Source organism: Artemia franciscana, chromosome 11 (assembly GCF_032884065.1).
Source record: "Artemia franciscana chromosome 11, ASM3288406v1, whole genome shotgun sequence".
NCBI classification, from domain to species: Eukaryota; Metazoa; Arthropoda; class Branchiopoda; order Anostraca; family Artemiidae; genus Artemia; species Artemia franciscana.
Genome location: NC_088873.1, coordinates 26,243,933 through 26,270,675, shown reverse-complemented (window position 1 = coordinate 26,270,675; position 26,743 = coordinate 26,243,933). Strand labels below are relative to the sequence as shown.

General features: G+C 34.3%; 1 protein-coding gene across 9 annotated transcripts in view; it reads left to right on the top strand.

Moving 5' to 3' along the window:
• The first annotated feature begins 1,804 nt into the window (after positions 1 to 1,804).
• Positions 1,805 to 26,743, top strand: part of LOC136033020 (uncharacterized) — a 408,980-nt gene continuing 384,041 nt past the window's right edge. For 7 of the 9 annotated variants that reach the window (XM_065713569.1, XM_065713568.1, XM_065713566.1 and 4 more), the window contains exon 1: positions 1,805 to 1,964. The gene's annotated coding sequence lies outside the window, so the exon portion shown is untranslated. Of the gene's footprint in view, positions 1,965 to 7,302; positions 7,391 to 26,743 lie in introns of all 9 variants that reach the window. The other 2 variants (XM_065713564.1, XM_065713563.1) reach the window with 1 other exon arrangement.

Sequence of the window (26,743 nt, the reverse complement as noted above, 5' to 3'; positions counted from 1 at the left end):
TATTATCCCCAAAGGTATAGTTACTGGGCTCTTTAACTATGATGAACACAGTCGCTATATCAAGATTTTGATCAGGCGACTTTGAGGAAAAAAGAGAGAGGGAGGGGGGTTAGTTGCACTTTAATCTTTTTGGTAACTTAAAAGGAACACTAGAGCATTCTTTTGTTTCCGTTCGAATAAGCTATTTTCCGATATTCTAGGACTACTGGTTTGATGCTATTACCCTTGAGGAAAAAAACAAAAAACAAATATACACACATCCGTGATCTTTCTTCTGGCAAACCACACAAAATTACACGTTTTACAGATGGGGGCTTGAAACCTCTACAGTAGGATTTTCGGAAACGCTGAATGTTATGGTGTGATTTTCATTAAGATCCCTAGACTTTTAGGGGGTGTTTTTTCCCGTTTTTCAAAAATCAAGCAAATTTATTCAGACTCGCCGCTTTTGATAATACTAAATTTGATTAATCCTATATATTTGGAATTAGTGTAATAAGCTATTTTTTAGATATATCTATTAATATCAAAATTATGTGTTTGAGAGTTTCGGTTACTATTGAGCCAAGTCAGTTCTTGCTTACAGTTCGACCGACTTTGGCTGAAAAAGCCATAAATAAGACAAGGTTTTACTCTCTACTTATCAGCGGTCTAGCCCTTAGAAGGTGGGCTCAGGGGACTTGAAAGAGGTCCTAAACAAAGGATAAATGACAATATTTCTTTATTTTTACAACATTGAGACAGCTATAGACCTATCATTAAACATCATTTTTAGCTTTACACACACGAAAAAATGATGTTTACACTTGAAAATTGTTCCTTGTTTTTAGGTGCCATTTTAGGGTGCCATTAAAATCCTGGAAGCTTCAGTTACTTTCTGAGAAGGCGATACTTTTTCTGTTCACTGTCTTTTAATAAACTGTTTCCATTTACACCTTTAATTCAGTAGTTAAAAGAGCAAATCAATCTAATAGACTGTCAATATTCAATTTTCTAAAACTAATTATAAAACAGTTGTTTACAGACTGTAGGTTGCACCCCCTCACCCTGAATGGAAGAGGCTAAAGTAAAAAAATAAGTGAAGGTTCAAAAAATTCAGTGTTGCCTTCTGTCACATAAGAGGAGCTTGCTTCTTTAATCTTAAACTACATTATAGCTCACATTTGGTATGAGAAAAGAAACTGAATTTTACGTATTTCATAGTCTGAGGAGTCACGGCCTGCTAATTCTTGGAAACCACTTTGCTAAGCAGCTCCATCTCGATAATTTGTTTTATATTTTAAATTTAAAAGTCATTTTTATTACATTTTCCCTTCGGCTACCCACAAAATTGTGAAATTGTTCATATTCAGACTTGTCCTTTGATATTCCGTAAGCTGAATGTGCGATTAAAAAAAAAGGTAAATAACATAGATATTGTCTTAAAAATAATTAGACTTTCTAAGTTTACAGTATAAAAAGTAGAATATCCAATCTTTAAAAAAAAGTAAATCTGGTTGTTCTAATATAAGACCCAAAAGATTTACTGCTTTCTTAATATATACAATTAAAGCAAAGAAAAATAAAGCATTTCTCATGCTTCTCTCACCTTTTAGAAATGTAGTTTAGAAAAATATGCTTCATGTTAGCATTATGCAATTTTCGGAGTATTTAGTCCCTCGGCTTTGTGCAGACAATACCCGCCGTGCCAAAAAAAACTACTAGACAGCGTCAATGCGTTTTGCGAATGACTTGTAGATCCATATTCGCAAAATTGGCGCGGAATTTCAGATTGAGGAACTCCACCAATGTTCCACCGTCTTCTTTCAGTCTAGTTCTGATACTACAACGGGCTAGGAATAGTCTGGAGAAGTTTCTAGTAATAGTGTACTACGGAATGTGTACTAGTGTAGTAGATAGTAGTAGTGGTGAATGAAACAGAATGCTCTGAAGGACAACGAATAAGTGCTGCTATCTATAGTGAGGTAGTGTTTATTTATGTTAACTGAGTATCGACCTATCAAAATACAATGGGTGGTAAAGAAAAAAGAACATACTTGGGCACTTTACTTGAAAGTTACGAATATAGACGGGAAATCCTGGCATATAATATAATTTTCATGAGGACAAGCCAAAAATAATAGGCTGTAGCAGGTGGCTTCTCAGACCTCACTAGACAATAATACAATATCAATAACAAAGTTTCCATTCTGTAACTGTAGATTCATAAAAATGTTCGTAAAATTTTGTGGTTTTGAATGGCCGATATAAGGTGATTTCTATTACAAATAAAGTATCTAACGATATCTCTAGGCATAAACCTTTAATAAGGGCGGATCAAGACGAATGTAACATGTGGATTTTCGTGTATTAGTATCTGATTTTTCCTTAGTTTCCATGCAAATTAGTCGCATTAATGCATAATCGGGGCTTTTGAAAAGGCAGTGTTAACACAAAAATTCTTACAATATGCAAAAAAATGTAGTTAAAACTTTTTTTTGCCGATTACACTCTACTTTACTCGCCCTTTTCTAATGTACAAATATAAGGCCCAAATTATATATTTTCAATGCCGATGAAATACTGAATCAACGCCGATGAAATTAAACAACGGAAAAATACAAATGAAATATATAATGTGGGCTTTATATATGTACATTACGGGGAGGGGGGAGCTTTTGGGTGTAAAGTGTGATGGAAGTAGCTCCAAAGTATTTTAACTGTAATTTGTTTGAAAATTATGAAGTAGGCTAAGAACTGTGAATTATGAATCTAATATTCTCTGTACGAATTTATTCTTTGAAAAAAAAAAAAATTATAAATCAACCATTCAGCTGAAAAATTTAGAGCTAAAACGATGAAAGTTCCTATTTTTCAAATTTTTAGAACATTGATTCTATTTTATCGATTAGAAACGTTTTAAAATTTTAATAGGCTGTCTAGTTAATATATTCAATTTAAATCACAACAAGCGTTATTGGTTCTCACTTAACCTAGTACAAACTAAGGTAGAACTCAACCTTAGCTACTTTTGGCTATCTTGGAAAGGGGTTATGTGTGGAAATGAAAATTTCAGTAATGAATCCAGGGCCAAAAATATACTCCTGGAAGTTATTACCAAGTTTCCATGTTAACCCTCTTCCGATTTGTAAGTCTTAGAAATTTGCCTACTTGACCTATTAAAATCTTGACAAAATAACATTTTATGTTAATTTTCAGTTATCAGTTTTTTTTCTCTGGTTTTAGTTTTGAAACTGTAATTTCTATTATTTAAGTAGAATTTTAAGCCATATCAATGGTTGTCCTTCTTCTTCTTTTTTTTACAAAATTGAGGAGATTTATTTGTGGATCTTTGAAACCTCGTAAATTGGGATTGAGCGAAGTTGTGAAGTTGAAAAAAGTTTTGTTGTACTTCCTTTAAGAAGAAGATTTGTTTTACAAGGTCTCACTTTTATAACACAAAGAATTGTAGCCTAAAGGCCATCAAAGGTCAGGGCCCTCCGGAGGGAGAAACAGATGAGATAGTTACTTCAAAATACTTTCCCGGAACATATTTTAGTCTGTAGACCCATCCAGTTTCATTTTCATAACTTAACCCCTTTCCAAGATAGTTAAAAGTAGCTAAAGTAGAATTTTACCCGAACTAGCAGCTGCAATTATTCAAAGCTGTTTGTTCAAAGTTAATCAGACTATCATTTCCATCACAAGTTTGAAGCCGTCGCTTGCATCTGCTGACCATTTCAATTCCAAAAATCAACCCGCCAAATCTGATGCGACTGTTTCCTTTAATTGGCTTTTGTAAATTGATCCTATTACTGTAAAATGATATTTGAAGAATATCAAGTTGCTTCAAGATGATCATCTCGCATAAGTTACGCATTTCGTTATCAATACATTATTAAGCTTTCACGTTTTTCTATACTGACAGGAAACTTAAACCAAAGTAATTGATGTTTCTAAGAATTTTCATAGCTTGAAACAGAGACAAACATTTGTTCCTCTTAAATTAGTGTAAAAGGCTAAGTTGAAAGAAGACACTGAACTCAGACAATTTTTCAGCTGTCTTTTGCCTCAGCCATACTATAGTCACCCGTGTCAATAAAACAGCTAAGTCTTGTGAGTAATATGGTTTTTTGTTGATTTTAGTATCAGCCTGCCTCAGAGGTGAAAAATTAAAATAGCAAGAAATTGTTTTTAAAGGCTTGCATCGATGCTAATTTGCTCCGAACTATTCTATTATAATATTACATCTTTCTTTCTTTTCCCGGATTCCTGTTACAGACAAATGACCTGATATTTCAAGCTCACATCTTTTCTAGTTTAAAAAGGTATGACTTATCTCTTGACTCTGATTGGTCAACATCACATTTTCTACTTGAAAGTTGAACAATTTTCAACTCGAGAAATTACAAACTGAATATATAATTAGTCCTGTAGCCGTATATAATTTTGATTTTGTCAGTAAGTGTGACTATTATGTGGCCCGGGCATTAAACTTTAATTCTCCCCCCCCCATCAAGTTTCGCATTTGTACTCAATAACTAATGCATTACGAACAGATTTTCTTTTTCTTTTACAACGATAATGTAGCAAACCTTACAATGCGTAACGAACTGTAGTAAGGAGCGACCCGGCTCAATAGTAACCGAAACTCTATAAAATGGAATGTTGATACAAATGGTTAGATCAAAAGGATCAAATATTAATGCTGATTTTAAATATATAAATTTCATCAACTTTAGTTATACCCATCAAAAGTTACAAGCAGAAGAAAATTTGTCTTATTTTAGACAATTGGGGGAAACACCCCTTAAAAGTCATAGAATCTCAATGAAAATCGTACCATCACATTCGATAGTATCAGGGAACCCTGCAATAGAAGTTTCAAGCTCCTGTCTGCAAAAATGTGGAATTTTGTATTTTTTGCCACAAAACACATCACGGATGCGTATTTTTTTTTTTCAAGTTGATCGTATCGACCCATTGGTCCTAGAATGTCACGCTAGGGCTCATTATAATGGAAAGTTCTAGTGCCCGTTTTAAGTGACCAAAAAATTGGAGGGCATCTAAGCCCCCTCCCTCGCTCATTTTTTCCCAAAGTCACCAGATCAAAATCCTGAGACATCCATTTTATTTAACATAGTCAAAAAACCTAAAAACTATGTCTTTTGTGGACGACTTACTCCCCCACATGCCTCGTGTGAGGGGCTGCAAGTTACAAGATTTGACCAGTGTTTACACATATTAAGGGTTATTGGGAAGTGTACAGACACTTTCAGGGGGATTTTTTTGGTTGGGGAGAGGGGAGGGGCTTAGGGGAGGGTGTTACACGGGGGGAACTTTCCATGGAGGAATTTGTCATGGGGGAAGGTAATTTCATGAAGAGGGTGTGAGGCCTATAAAAAAATAAATATGAAAGAGTTTTTTCAAGTGAAAGTAAGGAGCAGCATTAAAACTTAAAACGAGCAGAAATTATTGCGCATATAAGGGGTTCACCTCCTCCTAAAACCTCGCTCTTTACGCTAAAGTAATTTTATTGATTTCATTATTTATTCTACGGCCTTTGTGATTCAGGGGCCATTATTAAAGAATTGGGACAACATTTAAGCTTTAGTGTAAAGAGCAAGGTATTGACGGGGGGGTGTGAATCCCCTCACATACATAATAAAAACATACGAATTTAGAAGTTCGTTACGTAAGTCAATTCATAAGCTATGTATATTTTTACTAATAAAAAGGTTCGTAGAATTAAAAGTTCTAGTTGCCTATTTAAGTAACCAAGAAACTGGAGGGTAACTAGGCCTACTCCCCCGCTCCTTTTTTTCTCAAAAACGTCCGATCAAAACTATGAGAAAGCCATTTAGCGAAAAAAATAATTTTATATGCAGATTTTGTTTTAATTATTCATTTGCAGAGAGCCAAAATAAAAAAACATACATTAATTCAAAAAAGTTCAGAAATTAAATAGAAAAAAAAGATGTTTTTTATAACTGAAAGTAAGGAGCGACATTAAAACTTAAAACGTACAGAAATTACTCCGTATATTAAAGGGGCTTTTCCCTCCTCAACGCCCCGCTGTTTACTCTAAAGTTTTTTACTCTTTTAAAAAGTAGAGTTGAGAGAAAGAGTCAAACTTTAACGTAAAGAGCAGGGCGTTGAGGAGGGAAAAGACCCTGTCTTACACGGAGTAATTTCTGTTCGTTTTAAGTTTAAAAGGCGCTCCTTACTTTCAGTTAAAAAAAAACTTGTTTTTTTTACTAAATTTTTGTATTAAGCTCGTAGACAACGTTAATACTGTTAGATATATTCTAACGTAAATATTTGCGTACTTTACAATCCTAGAAATGCTCTAACATCAAAATAGGTTTTCTGAATGTACGATTTCTGGCCATAAGTAGTGGTGTTTGAAATCACAAAAATTATTTATCTTTTAAAAGTGTTAAAGATTTTAAAGAAGCAAGTATTTCTTTTTACTATTCCTTTTGCTTTTAACTAATGAAAATAACTTGGAAGTTTTGATGCTCTAAGGCCAGAAGAGACTGCTTTGGGAACTGTTTGCAGACGCAGGGAGCTTAAGGATTTCATAAAAACGCTCAATTTAGAATTTTTTTTTTTTAATTGCGAAATTCTATTATTAGTATAAATTTTATGCCTGGATTCACCCTAAAAAAGATATTCCCTTACTATTAAAAAAATAAACATAAATCAAGAAGAGGACCAATATTTTTATTTTTGAATTAGACACGAGGAAACTTGCCAACTAAACTCCCTGAAGACAAACTTTGTATATTTTTCTTTATTTGGGCCCAATGGGGATTCTGACAAAATGAACTTTTCAACACAATCATTACGGCTGCTTTGACTTTTTATTACCTTCATGGAGCTTTAAAGAATCATATGTATAATAAAAAGAAAACTTACCCGAAAAATTATTGCCAACGTTTATTTTATTAAGAAATTTTTTTGTATACTTTTGATGATTTTACCGCATAAGCAAGGAAGGCAAACAAAGTCATTACAACAGCTTTGCATTTGCTTTGGGCAACAAAAGAACTTTGAGGTTACCATTCCATAGAATTATTTTTTAGATAGATAGATGAAAATTGGTGGGTAAAAATCACTCTTATGAAATAAGAGAGGGTTGATCTTCGTTTTATAAACTATAGTTTTACTACCTGCAAGTCGTACTAGATTCACCCTTGTGCTTCTTTCTAAGTAACTGAAATTTTCAAATTGACATACTCTCACGACACTTAAAAAACAACTAATGTTAAGTGTGGCATTATACGTCAAAAGGTACATAAATTATTCTTTGTATTATAGGGGCTACTTGCGACTTTAACCCTGTCGTATCTGCTGAAGTTTAGCTAGTGCTATTCGAGAGCATTCAGAAGCGCTGAAAACAAAACTGGTTGGTTTTGCCATATATTCCTTTTTCTTTCTTTTTTTTCTACCTGTTCCCTTTCAAAACATTTGAACAGAAGATTTTATTGCTTCAAGAGAATAAGAATAAATAAGTCATTCCATTCTAGGGGCTTTTTTTTCAATACATTGTCCTTGCCTTAAGGCAATTTTCTTGAAGTGCTGGTGGTATAAAGTGAAAATGTAACGTAAAGAGTGGAGGGGGGACGGTTAAAGGGAATGGGAGCTCTTTCGTATACTGGCTAATATCTGTTAGTCCCAAGTTTTGATACCGCTGTTTGATTTCTTTTGAAAAACTCTTCTTTATATAGTTTTAACCTCTGTTTAGTTTTGATATCACATTTATGAGGCTTCGGGAAGTTTTTCTTCAGAAACGGCTGCACATTTCAATGTTTGTCATTAAAAAACCAACTCTGACTTTTAATTTCACATCATATTTATCACCGTGGAACCCTAGGGTTAAATAGGAAGGGGGCTTTTTTACTCCCTAATTACTTCCAAGTTATTAAAAGTGCAGAAGAAAATCGAAATTTTGTTCCAAATTTCTTCTAGAGTTCTACAGCCATCGATACCACTGATTAAATTGGTCCTAGAACTGAGTGATAAACTCAACATTTATCAACTACAAAATGAAACTTGCATATTTTTTTGTTTTTTTTTAATAAAAAACGAAAAGTTCTTAATGTTCAAAACTTTCGTTGATGAAAGCTACTGTGTTGTCCAAATTCCAACATATAATAAATTAATACCTTTCGAATTCAACAATGTACCTCAAGCCTAACCTTTTTTAGATTTATTTATATAAACGTAAATTTCTTATAAATCCTTTTATTTGCACTTATAAATTTTTCGTAACTTTTAGCATTTGTACCGGATATTCTAAGGGTAGCGCCATCATTACAATTATTACTACTATTATAATTATTATTATTATTATTATTATTATTATTATTATTATTATTATAATTATTATTATTATATTTTTTGTTTACATTCCAATGCTTCTAATTAGAATGACAACTTTAGCTAATATTTTTATGTGACGCTATGTTTGACTACAATTGCGGAGAGGAGAAAATAACGTGAGAAGTTGCCATCCGATCACTTTATGCTCTCGAAAACGGCATGAGTAGTTACGATTTTCCTAGAATAAGAAACTGATAATGTTACTATAACATGTAAACACAGTTAAGAATTCCCTCCGAAATGGAGACGCCATTTTTTATTATTCCTTAGCGGAATGATAAAAAAAAGTAACAAAAAAGGCTAAAAAAGGCATGCCTAAGAGTGTTTGACAACATTAGTTCTCTTTTACATTCCTCCAATATTCGATTTCTTAAAAGTTTGTTTGCTGCTACAATGTCTTAAACTTTGTCAGGTGTCTTGATCTCGTAAAAATTTGCGCTAAAAATGATAATAACTTTCCTCCCCTATAAATCTTTCATTCCGTTGTTTAGATTTAGAGCTAGTACGCGTTGTCATATCAATAAAAATCAATTTTTTACGACGTGACATCAACAATGGGTAATAGAAGGGATAGATAAGCACGTTAAAAATCACTTACTGGAGAAATACGTTAAGAGAGTGGTTATTTAAATTAACTTTGAATCTAATATAAACTATGCGTTCATAAGGTCTTGTGATGAATTTCTCCACCAACAAAGTTAAGATAAAGATTCGGTGCTTAAATCTGAAAGTTTCCTCTTAAATTTGAAAATTATTTTTACTGATCCTTGTATTTTTTTTTTTTAATGATACCATGTTTTCGGATATAGAGAAAAATGGACTGTTGCCTTTTTTTTTGTTGCCAAGAAGAAGATTGTACATCTTACGACAGTTTTCTCAACAGATATCCACGTAACCATTACGTTTCAACAATATTTTTACAAGTTCGGGGACAGATTGTCTACTGCTTTTAATCCTACGTACAGCTGTTTTAGTTTCTTAGTCCCCTATTTTGACTGCTATATAAAGTCAAAATTTCTTGGAGAGTAGCGAAGAGGAGTTTAAAGGATTTGTGCGTGAGAAATCTGGCGATTCTAGACATATGGAGTCTAAACACGATTCAATCTAGTTAACAAGCGGAACTCAATTTCCCTTTTACTGGAAGTACGGTCTTAATTCTATTAAAATACGTAGGAAAAAATTACAAAAAAGAAAAAAGCGGTACTTGTATGATATACCGACCACAACTATATCACACAAGTACCGATATTAAGAAAACAATTATTAATTCTCAATATTGAGAATAATCTAAGTTAACACATTATGCATGCAGCCCCGCTATACTTTACCCAAAACCTCCCTGATGTGCAAATATATAACCCAAATTATATAGTTCCTATCTATTTTCCCGATGCGTCTCAGTTGTTTCAACCCTTGCGAATAAAAAACTGAAAAACAAGTTACGGGTTGCAGAACACATTGAAAACATATAATTTTGGCTACTTTTTGCACTTTAGAGGGATGGAGGTTGGGGGTAAAGTATAGCAAAGCTGCATGTAAAATGTATTAACTATGATTATATACATCATACAAGTACCAAAAAAACAATAAGGAGTATTTTTTTAAGCTGCTAGCTGTAAGCAAGTTTCGACTCGCCTTGCGTTTTCATGTCACTTCTTGGTGGTCTAAAAATATTCTTCCGTTAATGTCACTAGAGAACGCTACATCTGTTGTGTCAATTTGTCTTTTTGAAGATCTCTTACAGGATCTTCAGTATGAAGCAATTTCAAGACTTTAAGGAGTATTTAGGTTTCCAAGGCTTTTGTACAAAACAATTGAGCAGGATTGCTGAAAAGCCATGAGAGGACAGAAATGTTTTTCCAGTGAATAATTTACTAAATTTTCCAAAGCTTTTATATTTTTTTTTTTTTTTTTTTTTTTTTTAAGAACAAAAACTGACCATCCTACATCCTTTTTATATTGATAGAACTTTGGACAAATTTCCTATAAATATTTAATTTCAGTTATAGTCAGAACATATTTTACCAAGAGGCTAAAACCCCGGATAGGAACCTGATTTTATCGATTACGTTCAGCTTCTTGTCTGCTAGAACCGCCCACACGCGCAGTGGAGTAGTGGACTAAAATTTCTCTACCAGTAGGCATGTGAACTTGATATTTTTATAGCACAACTTTAATTGCCACGAGGTATTGAAGGCATTTAATATGCATTTATGGTTTAATATACTATAAGGAGGTGAAAGGCTTAATTCTAATTGAATAAAAAAAAATCAAAAAGTAAAATTATGATTATAATAAATAAAATTGAATAAGCAAAGTTTGAATAGTCTAATAAGTATTTTCATTTTCATGCTGTAATAACTGGAAAAGAAAATATTTGTAAAATAATGCGCTTTCAGTGAAGCGCCAATGACGCAGTAGGCTTATGGTTTCTAAACTTAGGTTCAAAACTAAGGCTTTTAGATTTAAAACTTAGGTTTTTAAACTTATTTTAAATAACATTGAATAAGCAAAGTTTGAATAATGTATTAAGTATTTGCATTTTCATGCTGTATAACTGGAAAAGAAAATATATATAACTAGCTGTTGGGGTGGCGCTTCGCGCCACCCCAACACCTAGTTGGTGGGGGCGCTTCGCGCCCCCCCCCAAGCCCCCCCGCGCGTGTAAGTCGTTACGGGCCATTGTAGTTGTGTCCCTATGTCCCACCTGTGAATATATATATATATATATATATATATATATATATATATATATATATATATATATATATATATATATATATACACACACATATATATATATATATATATATATATATATATATATATATATATATATATATATATATATATATATACATATATATATATATATATATATATATATATATATATATATATATATATATATATATATATATATATATATATATATATATATATATATATATATACATACATATATATATATATATATATATATATATATATATATATATATATATATATATATATATATATATATATATATATATATATATATATATATATATATATATATATATATATATATATATATACATATATATATATATATATATATATATATATATATATATATATACATATATATATATATATATATATATATATATATATATACATATATATATATATATATATATATATATATATATATATATATATATATATATATATATATATATATATATATATATATATATATATATATATATATATATATATATATATATATATATGTATATATATATATATATATATATATATATATATATATATATATATATATATATATATATATATATATATATATATATAATATATATATATATATATATATATATATATATATATATATATATATATATATATATATATATATATATATATATATATATATATATATATGTTTTTAACTACGTAAAACTTGCGAATATACAACATTCTTTGCTGTCCCATTTTCTGTGCATATAAATAGATTGTCAGGTTTACCAACTCTTGAACATGCAGCATATAATGGTCCATGGGAAAACAATCCGTATTCAGATATATACCTCATGATTCTAATGATTGCCCTTGAGCTTTGTTGATGGTGATTGCTAATCGACCATTCCCTGTGTCGCCGTCGTCATTTATATCCCCCTTTGCCCCCCGGCGTCCCCGTTGTAGTTGTGTCCCTGTGTCCCGGTCGTCATTTATATTCCCTGTGTCCCGGTCGTCATTTGTATCCCGGTGTCCCGGTCTGTATATACATTCGTTTTTTTAGTTTTGTTTTTCTCCTTTATTTTTCATTTTTTCCTTTTTTATTTTTTTTCTTTTTTCAGTTTTTTAGCTTTTTTAGTTTTTTTTATTAGTTTTTAGTTTTTTTTTTCTTTTTAGTTTTTTTGTAGTTTTTACCTTTTTTTAGTTTTTTTAGTTTTTTTTTACTTATGTCCTGGTCGTCATTTATACTCCCTGTGTCCCGGTCGTCATTTGTGTCCCGGTGCTTTGTTGATGGTGATTGCTAATCGAACATTCCTTTTGTCCCGGTCGCTTTCTCTTTGAGTGTCTTCATTTATATTCTCTATGTGCCCCTAGGTGTCCCGGTCGTCATTTTTGTCCCGATGTCCCGGTCTGTAATTTCGTCAGTTGAAAACATGACGTCAGTCGACACACAAACATGACGTCACCCGACAGACAGACCCACACACACACAGACAACTTATTTTTATATATATAGATAGATATAGTTCGCTTTCAGTGAAGCGCCAATGACGCAGTAGGCTTATGGTTTTTAAACTTAGGAAAGTAGTTATGAATTTTGAGTAAAGCGCCAATGACGTAGTAGGTTTGGGACTTTTACAGTTAGGGAAGGAGGCAGTACCCATACTCTTCTTTGAATGGATTTTTGTTCGTTTCAATCTTGATTCGCATATTTTGTTAAAGTTTTATTCATTTTAAGCTTTATTTATTCATTTATATTAGTACATGTTGTATGTTTGTTTGTTACGATTGTTTATTTAATTTCTGTTCGTTTTGGGTTTCATTTATTCTACAATAGTAAAATATTTGTGTTCGTTTTAAGCTTAATTTGAATATTCAATTTAAGCTGTACTCGATTTAAGATTTATTTATTCGTTTAAAATTATACAACAAAAGAATAAAAACAAAAGCAATGCCAAACCAGAAGAATGGAACAATGCAAAAAGAATGGAACAATGCAAAAATAATGCAAAAAATAAGAAAACTAGACTAAATAGATAAGATAAACAACATTTTTAAAAGGGAAACCAAGAACAATTGACACTCCCCTCCCGCACAAAAAAAGCGAACCTAATGTATTTAAGCTACGCCAACCAAATCCAGGCAATAAGAGTCTAGCCTAACACAGGCTATATTCTGTTCTTTTCTGGTTTTTATCGGCATTGAACATGCCTCGTTTGACGCGTATTTTTATTAACAAAATTAGTGTCCTGTCTTTTTATCTTTTTTTGTCCTTTTTCAGTGGCCGGCATTAATCCCCCTTTAAAAAACCCACCCCCTGCAGAAAATATCCCTGCAGAAAATACCCCTCACTGAAAATACCCCTAAAAATAGCCCTCCATGGATCCCCCCTGAAAATTCCACCCCCCACGCAAAGGACTAGAACTCTCAGTTTCTGACCCAACGAGCAGACTCTAAAGTTTCTACGACCTTGAGGTGGAGGTGTGGATGAAGAAGGGACAGTCCTCTTCTTCTACGGAATAAATTCTGCTTATTTTGGGGTTTAGTGTTATTCTTTCAAACATTTCGTGGTTACGAACTGTAAATAAGGAGCGACCTGGCTCAATAGTACCCGAATTTTTAAAAGCCGAACTTTAATACCATTAGATACATCAAAAGAATTGGTTTTTATGCTGATTTTAAATATGTAAGTTTCATTGAGTTTAGTCCTATCTATTAAAAGTTCACGAGCCTGAGAAGAATTGCCTTACTTTCGAACAAAAAGGAAAAACACCCCCTAAAGATCATAGAACCTTAATGAAAATCACACCGTCAGACTCAGCGTAAAAGAGAACCCTACTTTACAAGTTTCAACACCCTATCTACATGTTATATTTTTTGTCAGAAAAAAAACACGGATGTGGGTTTATATTTTCCCAGGGGTGATCGTATCGACCCAGTGGTGGTAGAATATCGGAAAAGGGCTCATTCGAACGAAAATTAAAAGTTCTAGTGTTCTTTTTAAGTGATCACAAAAATTTGAGAGCAACTAAGCCCCCCCCCACACACACGCTTGTTTTTTCTAAAGGTAGGCTACCGGCTAAAAATTTTGAGATATCCATTTTGTTCAGCATAATCTAAATATCTAACTACTATGTCTTTGAGGATGGCTTAATCCCCCACAGTCCCTGAGGAAAGGCTGTAAGTTATGAACTTTACCCATTGTTTACATATAGTATTGGTTATTGGTAAGTATACAGACGTTTCCAGGGGGATTTCTTCTGATGGGGGTGGGGTCAGGTGAATTGGGTTACACGGGAGGATCTTACCACGGAGGAATTCTTCATGGGGGAAGAGAATTTCCATGAATTTTGTCGCCCGGATTTCCCAGCCGGAGAAAAAAACAATGTTTTTTTCAACTGAATGTGAGGAGTAGCATTAAAACATAAAACTAACAGAAATTATTACGTATATGGGGGGGAGGGGTCTCGTCCCCTTAAAAGTACCCGCTCTTTACACTAAAGTATTTTTTGTAATTTCAATAATTAGCGCTATTACAAGAGCTATATATTCTAATTAAACGGCCTTTGTGATTCATGGATTATTCTTAAACAATTGGAATAAAATTCAAACTTTAGCGTAAAGAGCGAGGCATTGACGAGGGAACGAACCCCTCATGATACGTATATGAGGAAGTTTGCCCCCTTGTCAATACCTCGCTCTTTACGCTAAAGTTTGTTAAATAATGGCCGATATAACCAACAACTTATCTTTTTAATTTTCCGCCCAATCTTAGCATTTAATTTTATCTTCAGCAGCTTCATAACTATGATTTTTATGCGATAATAAACCAAAGATATTGTGTGTCGTCGGCTTGTGGTTGTTATTAAATAATAAAAAAAACAAGTTTTTCCAACTGGAAGTAAGGAATAACATTAAAACTTAAAACGACCATCAATTATTACGTATTTCTTTTAAAGATCTTTTCTTTCATTCATTTCGGTCATTTGAGAATAGTTTCGACCTCTTTGGCTGTTCTGTTACTATGCCTTACAAAATCAATTCCGTAAATATCGCCAATTCAAGTTACGTGGGAGCATCTTTTAATGGAGAAATTTCTCATGGAGAAGGGAATATTTCCATGGAAAAGGAGGTGGGTTTTCCGAAATTATTTAGAAAATAATTAGCAATCAGCAATTAATAAAGCAATTAGAAAGTAAGCTGCAACATTAAAACTTAAGACGAAGAAAAAATATTACGTATATGAGGGGGGCTGCCTCTCCTCAATAGCTTGCTCTTACGCTAGAGTTTTTTTCTAACTATTAAAATAAGTTATTATTCTAATTCAACAGCCTTTGTGTTTCGGAGTCATTTTTTTTAACAACTGTAACAAAAATAAAACTTAGGGTATTAAAAAAACTTAGGTTATTAGGTTATTAGTCAAAAACAGTAAAATTAAAGTACACATTTTGTTTAAATCTTTCATGGACGGTGAGCCAAATTCAAAAATTGCATTTATTAAAACGATCAGAAATTAAATAAAAAAAACAAGTTTTTTAAGTGAAAGTAAGGAGTGACATTAAAACTTAAAACGAACAGAAATTATTCCATATGAAAGGGACTGTTCCCTCCTCAACACCCCCGTTTTTTACGCAAAATTTTTTATTGTTTTAAAGAGTTGAGTTGTGAGAAAGAGTCAAATTTTAGCGTAAAGAGTGGAGCGTTGAGGAGAGGACAGTCCCTTTCATATACAGAATAATTTCTGTTCATTTAAGTTTTAATGTCGCTCCTCACTTTCAGTTAAAAAAAAACTTTTTTTTATCTAATACTTTCATATTAACAGCTTAGACCAGAAATATTCCCAGAAATCGTAAGGGAGTGAATATCAATCTCACATTTTTGGTGCGTTTTTTGAAGTTTCTTTTGTACCCCTCCCTCGTAAACAAGAGCTAAGAGCTCATATGGCACTTGTGACGAGGTCGGAAGAGCCGAGAGCTCATATGGTACGAGGTCGGAAGAGCCAAGAGCTCATTTGGACGAGGTCGGAAGAGCCAAGAGCCAAGAGCTCATTTGGCACTTGTGAGAAGGTCAGAACCTAAAGTTAAACTTTATAGCACAAGATCCTTCTAAATATCAAATTTCATTAAGATCTGGTCACCCTTTCGTAAGTTACAAATACCTCAATTTTCAAAATTACCTCCCCCCTCCCAATTCCACCAAAGAGAGCAGATCCGGTCCAGTTATGTCAGTCACGTATCTTAGACAGGTTTCTATTCTTCCCATCCAGTTTCATCCTGATCTCACCGCTTTAAGTATTTTCTAAGATTTCCGGTCCCCCCAACTGACCCCCCCCAATTACGTTTGATCCGGTTGAGATTTAAAATAAGATATCAGAGTTACGATGTCCTTCTAAATATGAAGTTTCATGAAGATCCGATCACTCATTCGTAAGTTAAAAATACGTTATTTTTCTTATTTTTCAGAATTACCCCCCCCCCCCCCCCGCAATTGAGCGGATCCGTTCCAATTATGTAAATTACGTATGCAAGACTTTTGCTTATTTTTCCAACCAAGTTTCATCCCAATCCTTCCAATCTAAGGGTTTCCCATCATTTTAGGTCTCCCCACCCCAAACTTCTCCCAATGTCACCAGATCCGTTCAGGATTTAAAATAAGAGCTTTGAGCCACGATATCCTTCTAAAAATCAAATTTCATGGAGATCCAATCACCCATTCGTAAGTTAAAAATACCTCATTTTTTCTAATTTTTCAGAATTAACCCCCCCCCCCCCCCCCCAACTACCCAAAAGAGAGCGGATCCGTTCCGTTTATGTCAATCATCTATCTAAGACTTGTGTTTATTTTTCCCACCATGTTTCATCCCGATCCCTCCACTCTAAGTGTTTTCCAAGTTTTAGGTTTCCCCCTCCCAACTCCCCGCCCCCATCACCAGATCCGGTCGGGATTTAAAATAAGAGCTCTAAGACACGATATCCTTCTAAACATCAAATTTCATTGAGATCCGATCACCCGTTCGTAAGTTGAAAATACCTCATTTTTCTAATTTTTAAGACTTACTCCCCCTCCCAACTACCCCAAAGAGAGCAAATAAGTTCCGATTATGTCAATCATGTATCTGGGACTTGCGCTTATTTTTCCCATCAAGTTTCATCCCGATCCCTCTACTCTAAGTGTTTTCCAAGATTTTAGGTTTCCCCCCTCCAACTCCCCCCAATGTCATCAGACCCAGTCGGGATTTAAAATAAGAGCTCTGAGACACAATATCATTCCAAACATCAAATTTCATTAAGATCCAATCACCCGCTCATAAGTTAAAAATACTTCATTTTTTCTATTTTTCCGAATTAACCGGCCCCTTCTCCCCCCCCCCCCCAGATGATCAAATCGGGAAAACGACTATTTCTAATTTAATCTGGTCCGGTCCCTGATACGCTTGCCAAATTCCATTGTCCTAGCTTACCTGGAAGTGCCTAAAGTAGCAAAACCGGGACTTTAGGTTTTCCCCCTCCAACTCCCCCCAATGTCATCAGATCCGGTCGGGATTAAAAATAAGAGCTCTAAGACACAATATCATTCCAAACATCAAATTTCATTAAGATCCAAATACCCGCTGATAAGTTAAAAATACTTCATTTTTTTCTATTTTTGCGAATTAACCGGGCCCCCACTCCCCCCCAGATGGTCAAATCGGGAAACGACTATTTCTAATTTAATCTGGTCCGGTCCCTGATACGCTTGCCAAATTTCATCGTCCTAGCTTACCTGGAAGTGCCTAAAGTAGCAAAACCGGGACCGACAGACAGACCGACAGACAGACCGACAGACCGACAGACAGACCGACAGACAGACCGACAGACAGACCGACAGAATTGGCGACTGCTATATGTCACTTGGTTAATACCAAGTGCCATAAAAACCTTTGCTGGAAAACACCTTTCTACTGCCTTTTTGCTAGGATGCTTTTCCAAGAGAAGGGATTACCGGCTTGATTTTAAAAATAGTCAGAAATTCGAGACATTTTCCCTGGAGGGAGGGGGGGGGGGTTCGTGAAACAGCTTTCCATGGTGGAATTTTCTTCTGGGGCAAAGGAAAATTAAGAATTTTTTAATGGAGGGGGTGAGCCCAATTTCCCGGTGTTATTTAGAAGCGATCAGAAATTAAATTTTAAAAAAGTTTCTTGAACCGAAAGTAAGGAGCAACACCAAAACTTAAAAGGACAGAAATTATTACGTATATGAAAGGGGTCGCTTTTTCAAAAGAAGGGATTACCGGCATGATTTTAAAAACAGTCAAAAATTCGAGACTTTTTTTCCTGGAGGGGGGGGGGGTGAAAAAGCTTTCCATGGTGGAATTTTCTTCTGGGGCAAAGGAAATTTAAGAAATTTTTAATGGATGGGGTGAGCCCAATTTCCCGGTGTTATTTAGAAGCGATCAGAAATTAAATTGAAAAAAAGTTTCTTCAACCGAAAGTAAGAGCAACACCAAAACTTAAAAGGACAGAAATTATACGTATATGAAAGGGGTCGCTTTTCTAAGAGAAGGGATTACCGGCATGATTTTAAAAACAGTCAGAAATTCAAGACTTTTCCCTGGAGGGAGGGTGGGGGGGGGGGTTTGGAAAAAGTTTTCCATGGTGGAATTTTCTTCTGGGGCAAAGGAAATTTGAGAAAATTTTAATGGAGGGGGTGAGCCCAATTTCCCGGTGTTTATTTAGAAGCGATCAGAAATTAAATTGAAACAAAGTTTCTTCAACCGAAAGTAAGGAGCAACACCAAAACTTAAAAGGACAGAAATTATTACGTATATAAAAGGGGTCGCCCCCTCTCAAGACCTTGCTCTTTATGCTAAAGTTTTAACTTTTGTCCTAACTCCTTAAGAACAACTCCTGAAACACAATGGCAGTTTAATAAGAGTATTAAGCTTTTTTTCAAATTTTGAATCACCTGTTCTGAAAAAATGTCGGTTGGTACGGAGTGGAGAGAGGGGATGGCACCTGAAATCACCTTGAGGGAGCTGGACTTTCCGGCATAATTTGATTAATAGTCAGAAACTAAAATCTAAAAAAAACTAAAAAAAAAAAAAGTTTTTTTCAACTTAAAGCACAGATCAACCTTAAAAAAGACAAAAATTAGTCCATAGGCCTATATGAGTGACCTCCTAAATCTCGTGCTCATTAAACTAACGTCTCCGTTGATTTTGTAAAGCTTTTTATTCCAATTAAACGGCTCTAATGCTTATAGTCTAAACAGTTCGTGGTAACGAACTGTAGTAAGGAGAGACCCGGCTCAATTGTAACCGAAACTCTGAAAAACGGAATTTTTATAACAATAGTTACATCAAAAGAATCGCATTTTAATGCTGATTTGTAAATTAATAAGTTTCATTAAGTTTAGAATTACCCATCAAAAGTTACGAGCCTGAGAAAATTTGCCTTATTTTAGAAAATAGGGGGAAAACCCCTTAAATGTGATAGAATCTTAACTGAAATCACACCATAAGATTCAGCGTATCAGTAAACCCTATAGTAGAAGTTTCAAGCTCCAATCTACAAAAATGTAGAATTTTGCATTTTTTGCCACAAGACAGATCACGGATGCGTGTTTATTTGTTTGTTTTTTGTTGTTTTTTTGTTGTTTTTTCTCCAGGGGTGATCGTATCGACCCAGTAGTCCTAGAATGTCATGAGATGGCTCATTCTAACAAAAATTAAAAGTTCTAGTGCCCTTTTTAAGTGACCGAAAAAATTGGAGGGTACCTAGACTCATGTTTTTTCCCAAAGTAACCGGATCAAAATCTGAGATAGCCATTCTATTCAGCATAGTCAAAAAACCTAATAACTATGTCTTTGGAGACGACTTACTCCCCAACAGTACCCGTGGGAGGGGCTGCAAGTTACAAACTTTGACCAGTGTTAACATATAGTAATGGTTATTGGGAAGTGTACAGACGCTTTCAGGGGATTTTTTCGGTTGTGGAGAAGGGGTTGAGGGTACGGGGTTATGCAGGGGGAACTTTCCAGGGAGAAATTTGTAATGGGGGAATAAAATTTCCATGAAGGGGGCGCAGGATTTTTTATCATTTTTCTCAAAGAACAATGAAAAAGTAAATATGAAAAGTTTTTTCAACTGAAAGTAAGGAGCAGCAATAAAACTTAAATTGAGCAGAAATTATAATTGCATTAACATATGAGGGGTTCACCTCCTACTAACACCTCGCTCTTTACGATAACGTAATTTTATTAATTTCAACTATTTCTTCTACGGCCTTTGTGAGTCAGGGGTCATTCTTAAGGAATTAGGACAAAATTTAAGCTTTTTTAAAGAGCGAGGTATTAACAAGAGGGTGAACCTCTTCAAATATGAAATAAAAACATACAAATTTAGAAGTTCGTTACGTAAGTTAATTCGCAAGTTACGTATATTTTTACTAATAAAAACATTTATAAGAAATTAAATGTTCTAGTTGCCTTTTTAAATAACCAAAAAATTGGAGGGGAACTAGGCCTACTCCCTCGCTCCTTTTTTTATCAAAATAGTCCGACCAAAACTATTAAAAAACTATTTAACCATAAAAATAAATTAATATGCAAATTTTGTTTTAATTATTCATGTGTGGAGAGCCAAAATCAAAACACGCATTAATTCAAAAACGTTCAGACATTAAATAAAAAAAATAGTTTTTTAACTGAAAGTAAGGAGTGATATTAAAACTTAAAACGAACAGAAATTACTCCGTATATGAAAGGGGCTGTTCCCCCTCAACGCCCAGCTCTTTACGCTAAAGTTTTTTATTGTTTTAAATAGTAGAGTTGAGAGAAAGAGTCAAACTTTAGCGTAAAGAGTGGGGCATAGAGGGAGGAACTGCCCCTCTCATATACGGAGTAATTAATCCGTATATGAAAGAGGCTTATTGCTCTTTATGCTAAAGTTTTGACTTTTTGTCCTAATTCCTTAAGAACGACTCCTGAAACACAATGTCAGTTTAATAGAAGTATTAATCTTTTTTCAAATTTTCAATCACCTGTTATGAAAAAGTGTCGGTGTGTGCAGAGTGGGGAGAGGGGATGGGGCCTGAAATCACCTTGAGGGAGCTGGACTTTCCGGCATAATAAACTAAAATATTGTACTAGCGTGTTCATAAATTGAGAGAGAGTAGTGAATCTGGGCCTGTCTCTGTTAAAGATAAAAACAGGGCCACACTTATTGATAAAAAAAAGAGTTAAAGAGAGATGGTCAGAGCAAGCTCTTTTTTAGCCATTTATCTATATCATATCGCCAATCCTCTACTTTTAGTTGGGGGGGGGGGTTAAATCCAGGTGGTACCCGTGTTGTCACTTTCATCCTTTAAAGAGCTCTCCCTAAGTTCCATGCCTGTATTATGTAGCAGCAAACTCGTCGTCAAGAACTAAAGAGAAATATATGTTAGCTTGATCTACATTATGTAGCTTTAGTTGATTTTTTCAGATCTTTCATCTTGCCTCTTTGATAATTCATCTAGCTGAAAGAGATTTACGATCTTTTGTTTTTGCATTATCATAACAACTAGTCAAACGATGGGACTCAGTAATCCCTTGATGGTGATAAATAACAGCCTCCTATTGCCTGTCTACCTTTGGCGTGATTCTAACGTCATAAAAAGTTTATTTGGTTTTAAGCCTTCAACCAGTCATTAAAAGAAATCAATATAGAGGAATCTGTGGCTAATTGTAACCGTAGTTATTACCTAACGGATCGGAGAAGCAAAAAAAAACTGCAGGGTACCAGAAAATGTATTGTCACTTTCTTCCTTTTTTACATGACATACAAGAATTAGAAGTCGAAACCGGAGAAATATTGGGGAAAATAGCCGTGATCTTGAGTGAGAACTTAAAACCGTCTATAAACAATGAAGATCACAAGATAAAATGTAGAAGCTAGATAAACTAAATTATGATATAGTATTTACAGTTTTGTTTATGGACCCAAAGAGGATTTTGTTAGTTGAGACACTTCTTAAATTTATAAGGGCAATCGGTTGTAGATCTTGATTTATAAATTGCAATATATTTAGGGTTTGAATCTACCATAACACAAATGAATCTAGATAATTCCTCGAAAAATGTTTTCATTTTCAAATAAATAGGAACAAACACACCATATGTCTTATGAAGCTTTGAGCTTACAAATTCTAAAAAAAGCCACCGAGTATGTCTCAGGTCACTCTCAATAGAAAGTCCCAGGTAAGTGATGCTTGGCGACAGTAGCACCGGATGACCATCTAGACCAGTGGTTCTCAACCTTTTTTTCCCCATGGACCCCTTTTCCCTTCTTCTTATCTTGATGGACCCCTTCATAGCTATTGGACATAAGAACAATTTTTTATTCTTCACTAATATAAATTTTTAGGTTTTAATTATCAAACAAATAGCATACAATTAAGCTTTATTTTTAAATGAAAACTAATTTAATACAAATAAAATATTCTAATATAATAATAATAATTATTATTATTATTACTATCATTGTGATAGTAACTACAATATTGCAAGTTTCTACAAGTTTCTTCGATTGGCAAGCAACTAAAGCTCATGGAGAGTAAAGCTCTTCAGGAAGTTTAATTCACTCCAACATTATTTATGTAAACTGGATAAAAAAAGCAGTTGAAATTAAGTGTGTGATTAAAAAAAGAAAAAGGCTTATTCAATGAGATCCCTGTGGTTGATCCTTCTCGACAAGTTTCTTTATATTTGGTTCTATCGATGTTAATGATAGTCGAAGATCACCCCTTTTCACAATGTCAAGTCTATTGCAAGCTTTTGATAAAATTTGAGAAACACGACTAAATCCCGCTTCAACAAGATAAGATGTAGGAAAAGCAATAACGTAGAACTGCGCTTTATCCCAGAACAAAGGGTACTTTGTAGCAACATCATTTGTTTTCCATATATTGTACTTTCCATCTTTGAATTTTCCACGCATTATTTTATCACTTTGTAATTCGATGAGGGGCTCTTGCAAAGATAATTCTATTTCGGCAACATTAATTTCGAAAGGAATTGAAACCCAAATCGGTATATCTATTCCGAGTAGGTCACTAAACCGATTCAAAATAATGTAAATTACAGTAGAAATTGAATTCTTAAAAATAAAGAGTGTTCTGAGTTGGTTTTATTCATGGACCCCCAAAATATCATTGTGGACCCCCAATTTGTTGTGTTTCGCCTGTGGACCCCCGGAAATATTACATGGACCCCTAGGGACCATGTAGACCCCGGTTGAGAACCACTCATCTAGACAAACGTTATCTGGAATGGACTGATTATGTTATTTTTCCCAATGTAATAATCTCGATGCTCAGTGTCAAGTTTCAATTCGATCTTCCTACACTGTGTACGTAAAATATAAAAATTACTTCAATACTTGTGACAGTCCTGTTTAGATCCAGTGGTACCTTTGAAACTAAACCTTCGTTTAACTCAGCCCCATTAACTGAACAACCCCTTCAATATTAATTGAACATTCGTTCAACTATACCTCGTTTAAACCAATCCCATTTCGCTAAACCGCCTACAAATCCACCACAGCTTAATTCAGCACCTGTTTAGCCCAAACCCTATTTATGTCAACGCTATATATAAGATACACCTCCCTCGTAAAATTTCCTCCGTACAGTTCCATCCTCGCAAAAATTCGTATCCCCCCTTCTACGTAAAATTTATTGCGGACAATTCAGCCTGAAAATTTCTCCTTGGCATACTTTCATTCAAAAAAGTCTTAAATATCTGGTCGTTTTCCGACTACTCGGGAAATCCCCCCTCAGTGGAAACTTTTTCCTGGAAATCTAAATCCGCTGAAAATTTACGCAGGGCAGTTCCACCCAGGACACCTCCGCATGCAAATTTGAGCCGACAAAGAGAAAATACCACAAATAAAAAGAGTTTCGTACAGGAGTTCTGTCAAAACCCCCCACTGGAAAATTTCTCCTGGAAAATTCACCCCGAAAATTTTCTTCCCCATGGTAAATTTGCCTCATAGAAACCCACCTGAAGCACAAAATTCCCCACCCCTCCACCCAAAAGAAATGTCTGCATATCTCCCAATAGTAAAATACTATACGCAAACAATGGGTAAATTCCACAGCTTTTAGGCCTGTCCCGACAGAATTTCGGGGCTTATGTTACGTCTAAAGGCATAGTTATTGGACTCTTTAACTATCTCTACCAAAATGGCTATCTCAAAATTTTGATCTGACGACTTTGAATAAAAAAGGGCGGTACAAGGGGGGGGGGGAGCTAGTTACCCTCCAATCTTTCAGTCACTTAGAAGCGCGCTAGACCTTTTAATTTCCGTTCGAGTGTACCCTCTCCTGATCCTCTAGGACCATTAGTTCAATAATATCCCCCCTGGGAAAATCAATTAGACAAACAAAAAATAATAAATGATCACGCATCCATGATATTTCTTCTGGCAAGAAATGTAGAATTCCACATGTTGAATACATGAGCTTTAAACTTCTATAGTAGGGTTTTCTGATTTGCTGAATCCGATGATGTGATTTTCATTGAGATTTCTTGACTTAAAGGCGGGTTCTCCCCTTTTACGAAAATCAGGCAAATTTTCACAGCTATTAGCTTTCGATGGTTAACACTAAACTTGATGAATCTTATATATTTGGAATCAGGGTAATACGCCAATTCTTTTGATGTATCCATTGACATCAAAATCTGTTTTTTAGACTTTCAGTTACTATTGAGCCGAGGCACCCCTTACTTACAGTTCGTTACCACGAACTGTTTAATCAAGAATGCAAATAGTAACTATGATTCTCCGTTTTATCGGAGGCAATAGAAGTTGTTTTGAATGAAAATGTCTTTATCCACTCGGTTAATTCTCATGTAATTGTTTTTTTTTATGATCTTTTGATGGAAAAATATTTCTCCTCCTTTCTAAGAAATTGTGCTATCCAAACAAATTTTTCTAAAAAATTCCATTTAATTATAGTTTTCGTTAGTATTAGCACGAGTAGCTACTTATTTATAGTTCGTTACCCTGATCTGTTAAAATCTTTATAGAGGTTAAAAACCAGAATTCAAGCGTGCGCGTGTGTATACAACCAATTGTATACCGCCAGCTATCATTAATCATTTTGAACCTCCTGTAAATTTCAATTCCTTATTTTTCTACCGATAGTTTGTTTTGTTATGATTATGTTTGGCTATGGTTACTCGGTGACCATTGAAGTACCAAGGGCAGTGAAAATCCAATCATGTTGTTTAAACTGGTTAAATGGAAAATGTCGCAAATATATGGACTTTAAAATTGGGACAATCGGGAATTCCTGATTTTCCCCGTAGTAGCGAGTGCCAAATTAAAAAAAAGAAATATATGTAAAAATCTTTATGAACAAGCTAAGAGCATAGGGCATAAAACAGCTAAAGAAGGTGTTGCTTTCCCTTGAAGGTTTACTTGTCTTCAGGAATAAACAAACTGTTATCGTTTTAATTTTTATGGACGATGAGCGTTGACAAATTGAACTAGTTTTGCGGATTCATTTCAAGAGTTTAACGTGGAAACACTGAAGAAAATATGATCCGCAGTAAAATTTCATAATTTGAAGCAACCCTAAGAAAATTCTTAGAAAATCGCGCTTTAAAGGTATGAATGGATCTAATATATGTCCAGGGGGAAAAATGTTCTATTTTGATTTCCTTGGTACTCAAGTCTTGTTAATGAAACTATTTCATGGTCATTTCACTCCTTCCTATCGATAACTGCATTAATATTAATTAACACAACAATTACTTAATTCTCATTGACAATTTCCTTTAATGATCAACTGGTCCTTTTCTTGCAACACCTCCTCCGTTTCGTTTACAACAATGTTATACTAGCACCTTGCAGTGCCTATTCTTGTCAAACGTAGGACAGTTCTGCTACACCACACCTCTTCGCATTGTATTCTGAACACTTTCCTCACAGTACACCTCTTTGCGTCATGCTGTAGAGCCATATCGATGAGTTCCACTATGTTTAGCCTTGTTCAGAACAATTCCGCTACTCCTTCTTGCCACGCTCGGCACATGCCAACAAAACGTGATAAATTTCCTCCAACGATGCAAAAATCGTCACACCGAGTTCCCTTGCTCCATGTCTTGCACACTTTAGTCTCACTTTGTGTGCACCACTTCGTGTACGTGATTTTTGAGAAAAAGGGTATCCGTCGTATTGTCATTAAGTAATAAAAGGTATAAGTTACGATTTTTATTTCATAATCACACGTCGTTAAAATATGTAATTAAGTTCTGGACCTTCCTACCTCAATTGGCAGCCATTTATTGCAAAAAGGTATGCCAAATATGTCAAAGGGGAAATCAGTTCAAAATTTACAAGTAAGAAAGGGATGAGGATTAGCTCCTGAGGATTCCTCCTTGAGCTTTAATTCAAATTCTTTATCAAATCAAGAAAATGTACTTAACTTGGCAAAAACACTTTCTACGCTGTAAAGAGTCGGATTTCACGTTATTTTCGTTTTTTTCAACAAGTATTTCGTGCTTTTATTTTCTGATTTTTTTTTTAGATCTGAAATAGTTTTTAAGCACTTTTGTAAAACCTATTTTCGACCTGCTGTTTTAAGGTTCACGTTTCTAAGGGCTA